The sequence below is a fragment of the Squalius cephalus genome (assembly GCF_949319135.1).
Source record: "Squalius cephalus genome assembly, chromosome: 4".
Lineage (NCBI taxonomy): Eukaryota > Metazoa > Chordata > Actinopteri > Cypriniformes > Leuciscidae > Squalius > Squalius cephalus.
Window position 1 is genome coordinate 34681980 of NC_137125.1, and position 15104 is coordinate 34697083.

A 15104-nucleotide genomic window follows, 5' to 3' on the forward strand; every position below is an offset into this window, starting at 1 on the left:
TTCTTGCGAACACTAAATAAAAAATAAAAAAGTAATATGCTTGTATAATTGTATTTCCATAAAAGTGCTATCTATCTATCTATCTATCTATCTATCTATCTATCTATCTATCTATCTATCTATCTATCTATCTATCTATCTATCTATCTATCTATCTATCTATCTATCTATCTATCTATCAACATTTTATTTGAATAATGACACACTTTTCTTAATATGTTGTTCAGTTTTATTTAAGTCAAGATGAGTTTGCAACTCATTTTACTTTCATAATGTCTTTCTGAACGACACAGGGGAAAAAGATAGCCTTGATTTTATTGATCGGGAATCGATTGGAAAACAGAGTGTTCTGTACCAGAATGGAGCCGGACCAGAATGTGAGTTTGCAGTGGATTGTGGAAGATTATACTTCTCTTCTAGAAGTATAAAATTTAATCAAAACCCTATAACACATTTTATTTTGTATTGTTATTTTTTAATTCTTTCATTTTATGTTGTTACTGCCATGACTTTTATTATCAGTAATCAGTATTAAATTACTGTGTTAAATATTGTGAAGGATTTAGAAAAGCATAAAAAGTAGCCTATAACAATAATTAAATAGCTTTATAAGGTCCACTTTTACACTGTTAACTGAATTATTGTGAAGGATTTAGAAAAGCATAAAAAGTAGCCTATACAAATAATGAAATATCTTTATAAGGTCCACTTTAAATATGAAATATGTGATGAAAAGTGGTCCATTTAACATATTCTTCAAACCATCTCAGTAATCATTACTCTTCCGTTAACTCTGTCTTCACTTAATCACCCAGAAGGCTTTTGTTTATCGACACTTGCCATATGGGAGGCTGTCAAAGGAAAAGACAAAAAAGGCAAACCACAAGGGACGAAAAAAATGAATCAATATTTTGTGACCGGGGGAGTCTGAATGCCAGCCCTGAGCGAACGTTCACTGTGTCTTATTCGGAGGACTGGAAGCGCTGGTCTGTAGATCTGTAGATCAATAGTTAACTATGGCATGCACATGGTGGACTTGCTTTCTACAAACCCTCTTCACAGTGACCACCTCAGGCTCCCCTGAGAGGAGGGAACAACAGCAGAAATAAGTGGGTGGATGTGGGGTTGAGGATGAGAATGAATATAGGTGGAGGTCTTGACAATACTATAAAAGAGAGAAATAGGAAAAGAGACCCCAGACATTTGATATCTAATGCTCATATTTGCTGTAGACTCAGTGCTGACCTGGATTAACCTAAAAAGTCACCAAATGATTGTTCCCACAGGAAAATGTTGTTGCCGAGTCTTCACAACTCAGGAGTTCCCATTTGTTTTAAATAGATATCTGCGTTGTCTCTGCAAAATAATTTAATAATAAATGCTATTTATTTTAATCTCTGTGACCATTCAGAGGATACATGTTTTAAAGACACCATATACTGTAGTTGGAACTTTTTTTTTCCAAATGTACTACATTTCCATAACAAATTATATTATCAACAAAGCAAATTAAGGGGAGCAATTTAAATACAGCTGCTGGGACTGTCAGGAAATATATATATATATATATATATAAAGGTTTATATGGTCCGTTCTCTGAGGAACTTCTTGTTGAAGTGTAGATTTATTTTGCTACTTAACATATTATTGCTTGAGGAAAGATAATATTTCCAATAACTAATTTTTATTATTAACGTTCCCATAAGGCTTGAAATAGATTTGCCCTTCACCTCATTACATTACAGTTTGATAATATTCATGCTGCTTCTTTAATTGCCAGTTTATTGAATAGTTCCAATTGTATGGTTAGATTAAATTTTCAAAGAGATTTTAAGTATGATGAGAGATACACACTGTTTTACAATTTGTACAGCTTTATTATTTAATTTAGCAACATTCAGATTTTTTAATCACATTTGGTAAGACTTTTGGTAAGACTTTACACTAAAACATATCTTACAATAAAATATAAAAGATACACCTATACATATACAAAATGTATACAAAATGACATAGATAAAATGCAGTTTTATATTACAATGATCTAAGTCAAACTAAGAGCTGTATTCGTCCCAACAACAACAGACTTTCTCCTTGCAATAAACTTGTAATTTTCATTTCACATTATATATTAATATATAATGTATAATGATGATTAATTATAAATCATCAGGATTTGCTTGATTATTCATATTCATTTTTAATCAAAACAATGGTACAAAAAAAGTCACATGCTGAGTCCAAATTCATAGTATGCACTTTCTGTAATATAATCCTTGTTTTGGCAAGAGGTGCTCCTTTGGTCTTTGTGAGATTGTTTCTTCTTTTTTATGTTTGGTTGCCATTTCTCCTCAGATGCAAGATTTATATTTTGGTTAGAGGCATAGAATCATTAACGCTCTTTTCCATGAGCTACATTTTTTCATTAGGATTCTGTTTTTGTATTCATACTTCTGTATGTTTTAAAGGGGAGTTTTCTATTCTTCTCTTTGCACTACTCATGTCCTAAGATGCTATAAGACCACCACTTTGCACAAATACAAATACTCGCTCCTCTGTTCATCTCTCTGCACTGGCTACCACTCGCTGCTCGCATCAAGTTCAAGGCATTGACGCTTGCTTACAGATCTATCACAGGCTCCTACTTTCACTCACTCCTATGAGTCTACATCCCTAACAGAAGTCAAGTCAAGTCAAGTCATCTTCATTTATATAGCGCTTTTAACAATGTAGATTGTTTGAAAGCAGCTTTACAGAGATAAGCGTATAATTTAAGGTAACAGAGATTGTTTCGGCTTTACAGCAGAGTTAAGTTATTTCCATCTAAAGTTAGTTTTGATTGATTTGCTTCCGTCGCAATGATCATTTGTTATTAAATTAGGGGCCGCTAAGACGACACCATTCTCTCTACACAGACTTTAAACGCGAACCTGTGAGAAACACTGATGGCGTTCACATGAGCATTTAGAATGAGTTCTATAGTTATGTGCGTTTGAATATATGCAGGTTTGGAATTCCCTACAAGCCAAGCCTAAACAAAGTACTTGTCTTTCCCTATAAATTTTGATAAAGAATTTTATTTTATTTTGTTGCTTTGGGGTAGGAACGCGAAACGGATTTTCCCGACAACGCCTTATCTGTAGAGTGGTAGAGGGATCCTCCATAGGGAGAGACTAGTTGGCACTTCAGCACTGCGTTGTCATCGGTCCAGGCGAAGGTCCTTCGTCAGATCTGGATACGGCCTGGATCCGGCAGGCTGCAGGAAAACCTCGGAATAAACACAGACACTAAAATTAGCGTAGATGCCATTCTTCTCATGATGTAACGAGTACATCAGGATTTTTGGGAAGTGTTCCCGGTTCCGGCTGACCTAATCTATGCAGCCTAACATTTAATTATAGAAGTCTATAATGTATTATGTGAAAGCTAGGTCAAAGAGATGTGTCTTTAATCTGGCTTTGAACTGACAGAGTGTGTCTGCTTCCCGGACAATGGTAGGAAGACTGTTCCAGAGTTTTGGTGCTAAATAGGAAAAGGATCTACCGCCAGCAGTCGATTTTGATATTCTAGGTATTATCAACTGGCCGGAATTTTGAGATCGCAATAGACGTGACGGACTATAATGCGTTAAGAGCTCGCTCAAGTACTGCGGAGCTAAACCATTTAGTGCTTTGTAAGTGATCAGCAATATTTTAAAATTGATGCGATGTTTAATAGGGAGCCAATGCAGTTTTGACAGAACCGGGCTAATATGGTCATACTTCCTGGTTCTGGTAAGAACTCGAGCTGCTGCGTTTTGAACCAGCTGTAATTTGTTTATTAAGCGTGCAGGACAACCACCCAGTAGAGCATTACAATAATCTAGCCGACGATCGGTCAACGAGAGACGGCTCGTGGTTCCATCACAGAGAGCCACAAAATTTCCAGAACATTCTCATTCACGGTTCCATGCTGGTGGAATGCTCTCCCCACCCTCATCCAGAATGCTGAATCCCTGACAACATTCAAAAGACAGCTGAAAACCCATCTCTTCCGTGAGCACTTAACCTCATAAAAAAAAAAGAAAAGAAAAAAAAAGATTTTTTTCCTTTTTCTTTAATATCCTCCCTTATCGGGCAAAACCGGGATTATGCTACTCTGACCAATGCCTGAACTTCGTATTTTGAGCACACACAATTATAAGTCGCTTTGGACAAAAGTGTCTGCTAAATGACTAAATGTCAATGTAAATGTAAAAATGTATATAGCGCTTTTAACAATATGAATAGTTTCAAAGCAGCTTTACAGTGATAATAGGAAATTACTGTAACAGATTGTTTAGGCTTTACAACAGCTCTAGGAAAAAGTTAAAGTCCAGCTAAAGTTAGTTTTGATTGATTGATTCGTTGCGAAGATCATGATCAAGATCAGGCCGCTAACACAACACCGTTCTAACAGGAAAACCCTTAACATGTTCCAGCCTCCCATCTACACAAAACAGGGCCTGGTGTCTCGAGAACACACTCCCTGAAATAGGTTCGAAGGTGCAAACGATTATCAGTTATCTCTTCGCAAACCTCAAAAACGCAAACCCGCGAAAACGCAGACGTCGCGCACATGCGCATTACATGTTCAGTCCAAAGGTATGCGTGTTTGAATATATATGTGTGCAAGTGTGTAGTCCTTCTTTACAAATCAACCCTCAATAAACTACTTGTCTGGCCTTAAAAATTGTATAATACAGAAATAATTAATTATAATAATATGGTGTTTATGTAATAAACACTACATTGTTGTGTTTATTACATAATAATTACATTGTACATTTTTGCATATTGCATAATTGCATTTTACATTGTAATGTTTATTAGTACACTGTAGTACATTTTGCATACGGTGTATAGGGAAGGGTGCACATTTTGGCACAGGAACAGTCATTGTGACAACTCTGGAATAAAAGCAGAAGAACACACCTAATGTAGTATGAAAATGAAGATAAAACCCAAAGGTGGGTTTTGAGAGAACTAGACCTCCCACAACATCACTTTCTCTACCCATTACTGGCATTTGCTTAAGGTTCATTCCTATTCAAGTAGTAATTGCACTGTGTCACTTTACAGGGCAGCTGCAGGTGCAAGGGCTTGATAATGAAGCACTCTGCAGTGTGGGTGGCAGCTGTGCTTGACTCTAGAGATGAGAGAGCCATATCCCCTAAACACACATACTTCCAATTGACTCAGCACTTTGAGAGACCTGTGTGTTGAGACTTTAGTGACTTCCCCAGCTGGCTACTTGCTTTTCTCCCCAGCTCTCCTTACACACATATATTACAGGTGCACTCTCCTTTCAATTAGACTCTCTCCCCTCATTAATAAGAGTGAATGACCTGCGCTCCCTCTGGTTCTGTGTGGACCCGGCTGCAAGGGCCAGGTGCTCATCCAACCATACAGAGAAAACAGGTTACTGCCTCCCTGTGGCCTCTGTAAATGGCCGAAAGACGACGTGAGATGGTCTAAATATAACCAAAGTCCTTTCTGAATTACAAAAACTTTGATATATGCATGTATTTTGATATTTGATAAAAACAACAAAACAACTGTGAACATGCTGATATAAGGAGCAACTAAGGCTGCATGATTTGGTGGGGGTGGGTCTAATCTTTTTCTGGTTAAAATTGTGACTTCAAATAAGGGGTTAGTGTTAGTAAAATACGTTGACATACTTGCAAAGTTACTTATAGCAAAGTCCCTTTAAGACAAGTCATTTCACTTGGCGGCCATCTTTGAAACGCCTCTTGGGCATGCAAGTGCAGCTCCTATCTCTTTGAATGGGGAAACATCAAATTCTCTAAAACTGTTCGCCAAGCTTACCATTAAATTTCATATTTGAAATCACAACTGTCTCATAAATGTTGTTACTAAACGCTCGAATCATGACAGAAAACGACATTTTTCAGCTGGATCAAGCTAATGCCAAACCAATCTCACGGCAATTTGTACGTATTTCACGAGGTGGCTAATTCGTACGAATTCATACGAACTCACTCGTACGAATTCGAAAGATTTTTGCTAAATTGTACATATTTTGCGAGTTGCCCAATTCGGATGAATTCGTATGAATGACCTACCTCTGACCCAACCGCTAAACCTACCCATCACTGGAGTTTAGACAAATTGTACAAATTCATAAGAACTAGCCACATCGTACTCACTGACTGTTTCTATAGGAACCGGAGCTTCTAACGGCAGTTGCAGCTGCAGTGACGTGATGACTTTACTAATCGGTGATTGGCTCTTATTTAAAAGGTGGGACTTTTCTGCCATATTGAGCGTTGCACTTTTTTTCCCCATTCAAAACAATACGAGTGACGCGTCTTGTGTTATTCTATAGTCTTTGCTTATAGTCAGTAGAATGTCTGTTGGGGGACCATCAAAATAAAAAGTTAGCAGATATTTGTCAGGTGGCATCTGTTACTAGTTTCCCCTATGTTAGTTCCTGTGTGAGTTTGGTGGCCTTGTGTGTGTGTTGCAATCCATTGTGTTCACCTGTGTAGCAGTATCACTTTCAAAAACTTCAACTATGAATCCCCTTTTCAAACCAAAGTTTGCGTTTTCAGGCCCCCAAAATGCTGTTGTCGTGTAAATGAATGGCTAAAACACATAAACAGTTTTCCATTTTTAGTTGAAAACTTGTGTAAACAGCCCACGAGAGTCAGTGTGAAAAGGTCTTCGAAAAGCTATTTTTCTTCATGTTATAAGGTTGGAAAATTTCTATAATTTTCAAAAGAAATTTATTTATGGAACTTTGCGGTTTAAGAGGCTTGCAGCCGCAACAGTCAATTTAGAAACCATCCGAATCTTCTGACCAAACCCGATAGCTGAGGCATGTAATCTCTGGACAAATCTGACCACATGTGCATTGTGGAATTGGCAGCTTGTACTCTGTAATTGTCCATGATGGCTGCTGCTCTAGCTCAAGGCTTGCTGGGGGCCTGGAACAAAGGCAGCTTACATGCATTAAGCTTCCGTATTATATGCCAAGTTGATCTTCTCAGGCCACGTCAGAGAACATGTGCGCTCTAATTAGACCTCTCATCAGCACCTTCATTGTGTCCTATAACCACTTCTCTCTGTTCTATCACCTCCCGAAGGGTGTGCTGCAGTAATTGCCTTTTAGGGGTTAGAAATACGCCGTATCTGCCTTGACAATCACTGTACCATAGAGTCCCTGTGACAGGATGGGTTGCTGCAAATTACATGCTGCCATTGCTGTTACCTGGGACACATCTACTCCCCCAAAAGCCTGGATAGATCAGCAGACGAATCTATGTGCTAAATTAACAATGTGCTCCATTAAGAGCAGAGGTAATTAAAATGAAAATAAAGCAAGTGTTCCCTGCTAAATTAATCCAAAGTGCTTAAAGGAATAGCACGCCAAAAAGTATTTACTCATCTTTGTATTCCAAAAACCGTATGAGGTTATTTTTTTATGTGAAACACAAAAGGGGGATTTGTAAGATGTCACGCATAAATTATATTTCAGAAGATAGTTGTATGATACTTGTATTGGAGCCTATGTGGTGTTTTTGTCCTTTTTGGAGCTTGATTGATGTTGTCCACATGAACTATTGTAGTATGGAAAAGAGCTGTGTAAATAATTTTTAGAAATGTGTGCCTCTACCTACAATTTTGGTAAACGTGCCTCTTCCTGCAATTTCTGAAATGGCCAACAATTTTTGGTAACAGTTTATTTTACAATGTCCTTGTTACATATGTTACATATACTTACCATAGTAACAACAGTAAATTATGCATAATTGCATGCAATTAACCCTCAACCAAATCCTAATTCTAACCTAACGGTAACACTTTATTTTACGGTGTCCGTGTTACAGAGTTATTACTTAGTTACATGTTAATTACATTTTGTTACATTACAATGTCTACTACTAAGTAATTAATTAAGTTATGGAACAGCCTGTACTTACAGATTGTAATTACGCACATGTAATAGGCAGCTACTGTTACACATATTTAACAAGCCGAGATGGATAAGGTTTATAGATACACATTAAGTACACTTAAGTACAATCTTGATACACTTTATTTTACATAGCTTATCCCTGTGTAATATTATGTAATTGCAATGTAATTAGGAAGCTACTGCATGTATTTAAGCTGTGAACTAGTGAGTTTAAATCAAACTAAGGCAGAGATGGACAAGGTATGTATACACAAAGTACACTTAAGTACAATCTTGATACACTTTATTTTACGTAGCTTATCCCTGTTTAATATTATGTAATTGCAATGTAATTAGGAAGCTACTGCATATATTTAAGCTGTGTGAACTAGTGAGTAAAATCAAACTAAGGCAGATATGAATAAGGTACAGTATGTATACACAAAGTACACTTAAGTACAATCTTGATACACTTTATTTTACGTAGCTTATCCCTGTGTAATATTATGTAATTGCAATGTAATTAGGAAGCTACTGCATGTATTTAAGCTGTGAACTAGTGAGTTTAAATCAAACTAAGGCACAGATGGATAAGGTATGTATACACAAAGTACACTTAAGTACAATCTTGATACACTTTATTTTACGTAGCTTATACCTGTGTAACATTCTGTAATTTTAATGTAATTAAGAAGCTACTGCATGTATTTAAGCTGTAAACTAGTGGGTTAATTAAGATGGATAAGGTATGTAGATACACATGAAGTGCACTTAAGTACAATCTTGATACACTTTATTTTATGTTACATATGTGTAATGCTACAGAACGTACAAAATTACCATGTGTAACTGCAGGCTTTTCCCGACCTTAGTAACCTACTGTAAGTACTTGTGTTACATTGTGTAGTACTAGGTACCGTGTAATTATATAAGAAAGTACTAAGTCTGTAACACGCATGTAACCGACTCGGCTTATTACATATGTGTAACAGTAGCTGCCTATTACATGTGCGTAATTACAATCTGTAAGTACAGGCTGTTCCATAACTTAGTTACATGTTATTACAACGTCTACTACTAAGTAATTAATTAAGTAATTACTCTGTAACACGGACACCGTAAAATAAAGTGTTACCAAATAGGGTGTAACCTAATTTTTATTCCTTTCCACAAAAATTATGATTACAGGGGCAGATTTTCGATTAATAAAGACTTATTTTCACATGATTCCTTGCATAATACTATGTTAGGGAAATCAAAATATTTTTACCAAAGTGCCCCAGACAGCAACATAGTGTCGGCCCAGATCCGGCCCACATCTGGTACGTGTGATGTACCAGCTGTGGGTTGGATCTGGGCCGACACTATGTTGCTGTCTGGGGCATGATTTGTTAACTTGTTTTCACATTTGCATCACAGAACCATATGTATGCTTTTTCTAACACATTAAGCAAAAATGGCATGGATGCTTCAGCAAATACATTTCCAATAAAAAAAAAAAAAGTTAAATGTGAATGGTCAAGCTTTACAGTGATAATAGGAAAATATTGCAACAAAGACTGTTTCTAGAAGAAAAATGCATCATAGTCCAGCTTAAGTAAGTTCAGTCATGGTTAATTTTTGCTGTAAAAAAGTTATTAATTTAGTTCACTTCTATATAGCCGCTCTGGAGAAAACCGGGATGTCATCATCCAGCTCAGTTCAGTTCTCATATAATGGTGTCAATGCAGGCAGATCAATAATATTGTTGAATATTAAATGGCCCCCAATAAACAATTTTTAGCAGATTTCTTTCACATCAAACTACAATAAGAATTCACTTCAGCAGACTTTGGATGCAGTGTAGAGTTATTAAATTATTAAATGGTTATTTTATAGTAGGTTTTCCCCATTCTGAGCTTGACAGTAAGAATCACCATTCAATATGCATCAAGTGACTTTAACCATGTTCTTTTATATTCCACAGAAGACAGTCATACAGGTTAAGGACATCACAAGGATAAGTAAATAATGAAAAAAGTTGTGAACACATTTGTATTTCTAACATTACAGTGTAAGCTCACTTTCTTTGTTACATTGTTCGTCCACCATTCCTTTCCTGGATGCAGTTGTGAGACTTATTGCACCTCCTCCTAATTCTCTATGGATCCATTACATTACCCCTGTACCTGTCACTGCAACAGCTCCTTAAACACTGTCCAACAATAAATAAACAGGATGGCTAAGAGCGTTTCTGTCATATTCCCAGTGCTTAGATAAGTCACTATGAACAGCATGTGTGGGGGGTGAGCTGTTGCCAGATCCTCTCTACAGGCATGTGACCCCCCAATCAGCTGGCCAGATGCTGAGGGAGGGTTTTGGAAGCAGTGCTGCTGTCAATCACAAGGCTCTTCTGGGATTGAACCTGTCAGCAGCCTCTACCCTTCCTCCTGCTATCTCTCAGATGACTGGCTAACTGCTTTGACCCATATCTGTCTCGCCTGGACATGGCCCAACATTGTTCCAATCGCTCTAATTATGCCCATGAATTACAGTTGTCTGTTGCAAAGGGGTCGTTCGGCGTCTCTGGGCAAAGAGTGTGTTGGCAGTGCATCACTGAGGAAAAGAGTGTCTGAATTTGTACACTGTAGAAATACAGAGATCAACAACAGCTGTTTTACTGCACTGTGGTTTTCTTAAAATACTTTCCTACTGTTCTGAAAATTTCAACAATATGTATGCTGAACATAGTGTTTCCCACAATAGTCTACTTCACAAAGCAATGCACTCAACTTCATCTTTCCATCTTCCATCTTCCAATTCTTTAAACATTTCCATCTGATGAATAATCCTTAATTCTGCTGTGAAATCTACCTGGAGTCAAGACATTTTGGTTTAAAAAATACTGAATAACTTATTTCTGACATAATAACTGGATCCCATTAAATGTCTAGGCAATGCGGACCTGACATAATAAGGTTTTGTCACAACTTTTCTAAAAAAAAAATAAAAAAAAATAAAAACAGCATACTTTTAAAAAAAGAGTACTTATACTTAGACATAAATTAAAATGTAATGTTGCATGTTGCAATGCATGTTGTTTACAATTAAATGAAAATGTATTATAGTTTATATTTTAAATGTAATATAATAACACTTATTCAAATTGTTATCCACATTTTACATGTGCTTTTATATGTTGGTCAACACATCAAAATAAGTGTATTCTAGCATGACAAAAGATTATTAAAACATAATGATTTATAGGTAAAAACTTTCCCAAAAATTATTACAAAGTGCACTTTTTAAAAGTGTATTTTTACATGTTTAGAAACATGAAATTGCACTCTCCTTCAGTACACTTAAGTTGCCTTTTATTTTGCAAATATTATCAGTATGATATTATACAGTTTTTATATATATAAAAAAATACTTTTAGGGCCCTATCTTGCACACAGCGCAATTGACTTTGTACACCGACGCATGTATCATTCCTACTTTGCACCCGCGCACATGGGACTTTTCCCTCCACAGACGCACGTCGGTAAATTAGGAAATTAACTTCCGCGGTTCAGCGCAAAGAGGAGGCGCGTTCCAGCGCAAACGTTCCCTGGTGCTATTTTGCAGGTTTAGAAAACAATTCCGCCACTGACCAGGAAAAACCTAGTCAGTGGCACGTTGCGCATGTTATTCATATATACTATTTTAAGGGCACATGCTTTGCTTATCTCATCTACACACAGACGCAGCAGTTCTCATTTTTAGAAAACCATACATTAAAAATATTAACACACGTGGGAAATCATTGTTGTGTCCATGAAGATGTGAAAAAATAGGCATAAATCTAGCTTACACATTTACCTAAATTATTATACGCCTGTTTAACCGAAGCTAATTTGGGTGGGTTTCTCCCATCCCCAATGTAACTTCTCTGTCTTTTACCGCCCTGACGAGAACGTCGGTCTCCTCGGCTGTGATAGCAATCCGCCATGGAACAAGCGCCTGCTCTTAAAGGGAATGTGAGATGTCGCTCTGATTGGTTTATTTCACGTTACGCCCAAACCAAACCTATGAATAATGAAGCTACTTCAGACCAACCCATTTTAGATTTGCGTCGGGCGCAAGAGTCATTTATCCCGCCGGTATAATAGCAACAGCGCCCAAGACCCGCCTACAAAGTTACTTGCGTTTCGTGCTTGATACTTGTGTTTCAGATCGTTAAAATAGGGGCCTTAAGATCTAAAGTACACTGCAAGTTCACATTCAATAAGATACTATTGCATTCCAATCACAGTATTGGCTTTTCTGCAACCCCTCGTTTAATCAAGAATAGCTGAACCTTACATAAATCATTTGAACCCCATGTCGCCCCCCGTACATTAATGAGATAATAATCTTTTAAACAATTAACTACCTCTGTGGGCGGACACCATGTTTCCATCTCCTCCTGCCAGCACTCCTTGTTATTTTAAGGTTTGAATGGGGAATGATTGAGGGGTCAATCAGTAGATGGGATTTATGATGTGGGAGGTAGGAGGGTGGAGCTGTTGGCAGGAGAAGGAGTGAAGGGAGAAACCGGAGATTGGGTCACATGGCACCATTCATGCATGGGCCTCCCTGGAGCGCAATCAATCCCTTTTTATATTCTCTGGATTTGTTATCTCACCATTTTTGCTTTAGTAATAACCTTATGTCATCTCCAATGTAATGATGAATAGAGGAAAAATGGAGGAACACACTTTTTCATGGCAACCTTTATATAATATCTTTAAAAAATACCTATTTTTTCTCCAAGTTTTCACCTGTGTAATTTAAGTAGTAGATGGGAAAAGATGCTTTGTGCTAATAAAAAGTGGACCAAAGCAATATCTGTGTAAAGGGTTTTGACCAGTAATGAGGAAATTGCCTTTCTCAACAATGTAAAGCTGCTTGCTTTTAAACAATCTTTTGTATTAAGATATAAATAAATGTGACGACTTTCTGGAGTGCCGAATTGCAGAGCTTGTGCAAAAATCTTCATTGCTATGATCAGATCCCAGACAGCAATATAGTGTCGGCCAATATAGTGTGGACCACATCTGGTACATGTGGATTCAACGCGTACCAGATGTGGGCCGGATCTGGGCTGATACTATGTTGCTCTTTCTTAACTACTGTTTTCTCACCGCTGTAATATTTTGTGTGCTTATTTTGTTATTGAGATGAAGCACCCAGCACCATTTAAAATGTACCCCCCCCCCCCCCCCCCCCCCCCCCCCCCCCCTGGAGCACTGGTCTGGTTTCACACATTCTATTGAAACCCTGTGCATTTGCATTCATCATCACAAACATGCATGATAGAAAACAGAACTCAGGTCAATATATTGTGTGTACTCATTTGGTGCTTTATACGCAGCAGAATGAACGACGCTTGCATCTACTGTATGTGCGTTGCATGAAGGCCTTCTGCTCCTTACAAATGGACTCTTTGAAAAAAAAAAAGCTGATTGTGAGCCATTCATTTGCTGCTCTCTGCAAGCTTAAGTTGTGTTTAAGGTCATTTTTTCGTGCCCTTCCCTCACTAACTTCCCTCAGTCTCATTCACTCAGATGTACGTAATTGCTTACGTTGCCCATTACTGGCGGAACCCTTGCAATGTGTTTAAAAGGAACACCCTAAGCCCTTGATCACTATGGCCGCAATGGAGCTGATTTACTGTATTATTTACATTTTTTTCCCTTTAGGCCTATGTATTCTTGGGCTGTTGGAGAAAATATAAAAAAATTACACAAACTGAAACGATAACCACACAATAAACTATAACAGTGTAAAAAATACAGTCAACTTAAGGTATCTACAACTATAAATGTCAAAATAACTCCAATGTCATACACTAGAGTTGTGTGGGGCGGGGGTAAATTAAGCACGATCTGCTGAGACGTCACAATCGTGTTGCATTGTGGTCTATGAATCTGCCTGAAGTGTACATACTGAGTCAAGTCAAGTCAAGTCAAGTCATCTTCATTTATATAGCGCTTTTAACAATGTAGATTGTTTCAAAGCAGCTTTACAGAGATAAACGTATAATTTAAGGTAACAGAGATTGTTTTGGCTTTATAGCGGTTCTTTAATAAAGTTATTTTCCAGCTAAAGTTAGTTTTGATTGATTCGCTTCCGTCGCAACAATCATTTGTTATTAAATTAGGGGCCGCTAAGACGACACTATTCTCTCTACACAGACTTTAAACGTGAACCTGTGAGAAACGCTGATGGCGGTCACATGCGCATTAAGAATTGGTTCTATAGTTATGTGCGTTTGAATATATGTGCGCAGGTTTGGAATTCCCTACAAATCAAGCCTAAACAAAGTACTGGTGTTTCCTTATAATTTTTGATACAGAATTTTATTTTATTTTATCAATTCGGGGTAGATACACGAATTGAGTTTCCCGATGACGCTTTATCTGTAGAGTGGCAAAGGGATTCTCCATAGGGAGAGACTAGTTGGCACTTCAGCACTGCATTGACATCGGGTCCAGGCGAAGGTCCTTCATCAGATCTGGATACAGCCTGGATCCGGCAGGCTGCGGGAAAACCTCGGGATAAACACAGACACTAAAATTAGCGTAGATGCCATTCTTCTTATGATGTAACGAGTACATCAGGATTTATGGGTAGTGTTCCCGGTTCCAGCTGACCTAATCTATGCAGCCTAACACTGAATTATAGAAGTCTATAATGTATTATGTGAATGCTAGGTCAAAGAGATGTGTCTTTAGTCTAGCTTTGAACTGACAGAGTGTGTCTGCTTCCCGGACAATGGTAGGAAGACTGTTCCAAAGTTTTGGTGCTAAATAGGAGAAGGATCTACCGCCAGCAGTCGATTTTGATATTCTAGGTATAATTAACTGGCCGGAATTTTGAGGTCGCAATAGACGTGAAGGACTATAATGCATTAAGAGCTCGCTCAAGTACTGCGGAGCTAAACCATTTAGTGCTTAAAGTAGACTCGCTCCCTCGGTCAAGCAGACTCGCTCCCTCGGTCAAAATCGAGGGGTTGAGGGTCTGTCCAAATAAACGTCCCTTGTCCCTTGTCACTTGACGAAGTTGAATACACTTCAAAATGGCGGCGGGGATTCCCCCGAGGGTAAGTGCTTAGGGAAGTTCGCGAGTGTATGTCTAAAAGTGGAGTTTAACAATTGTGA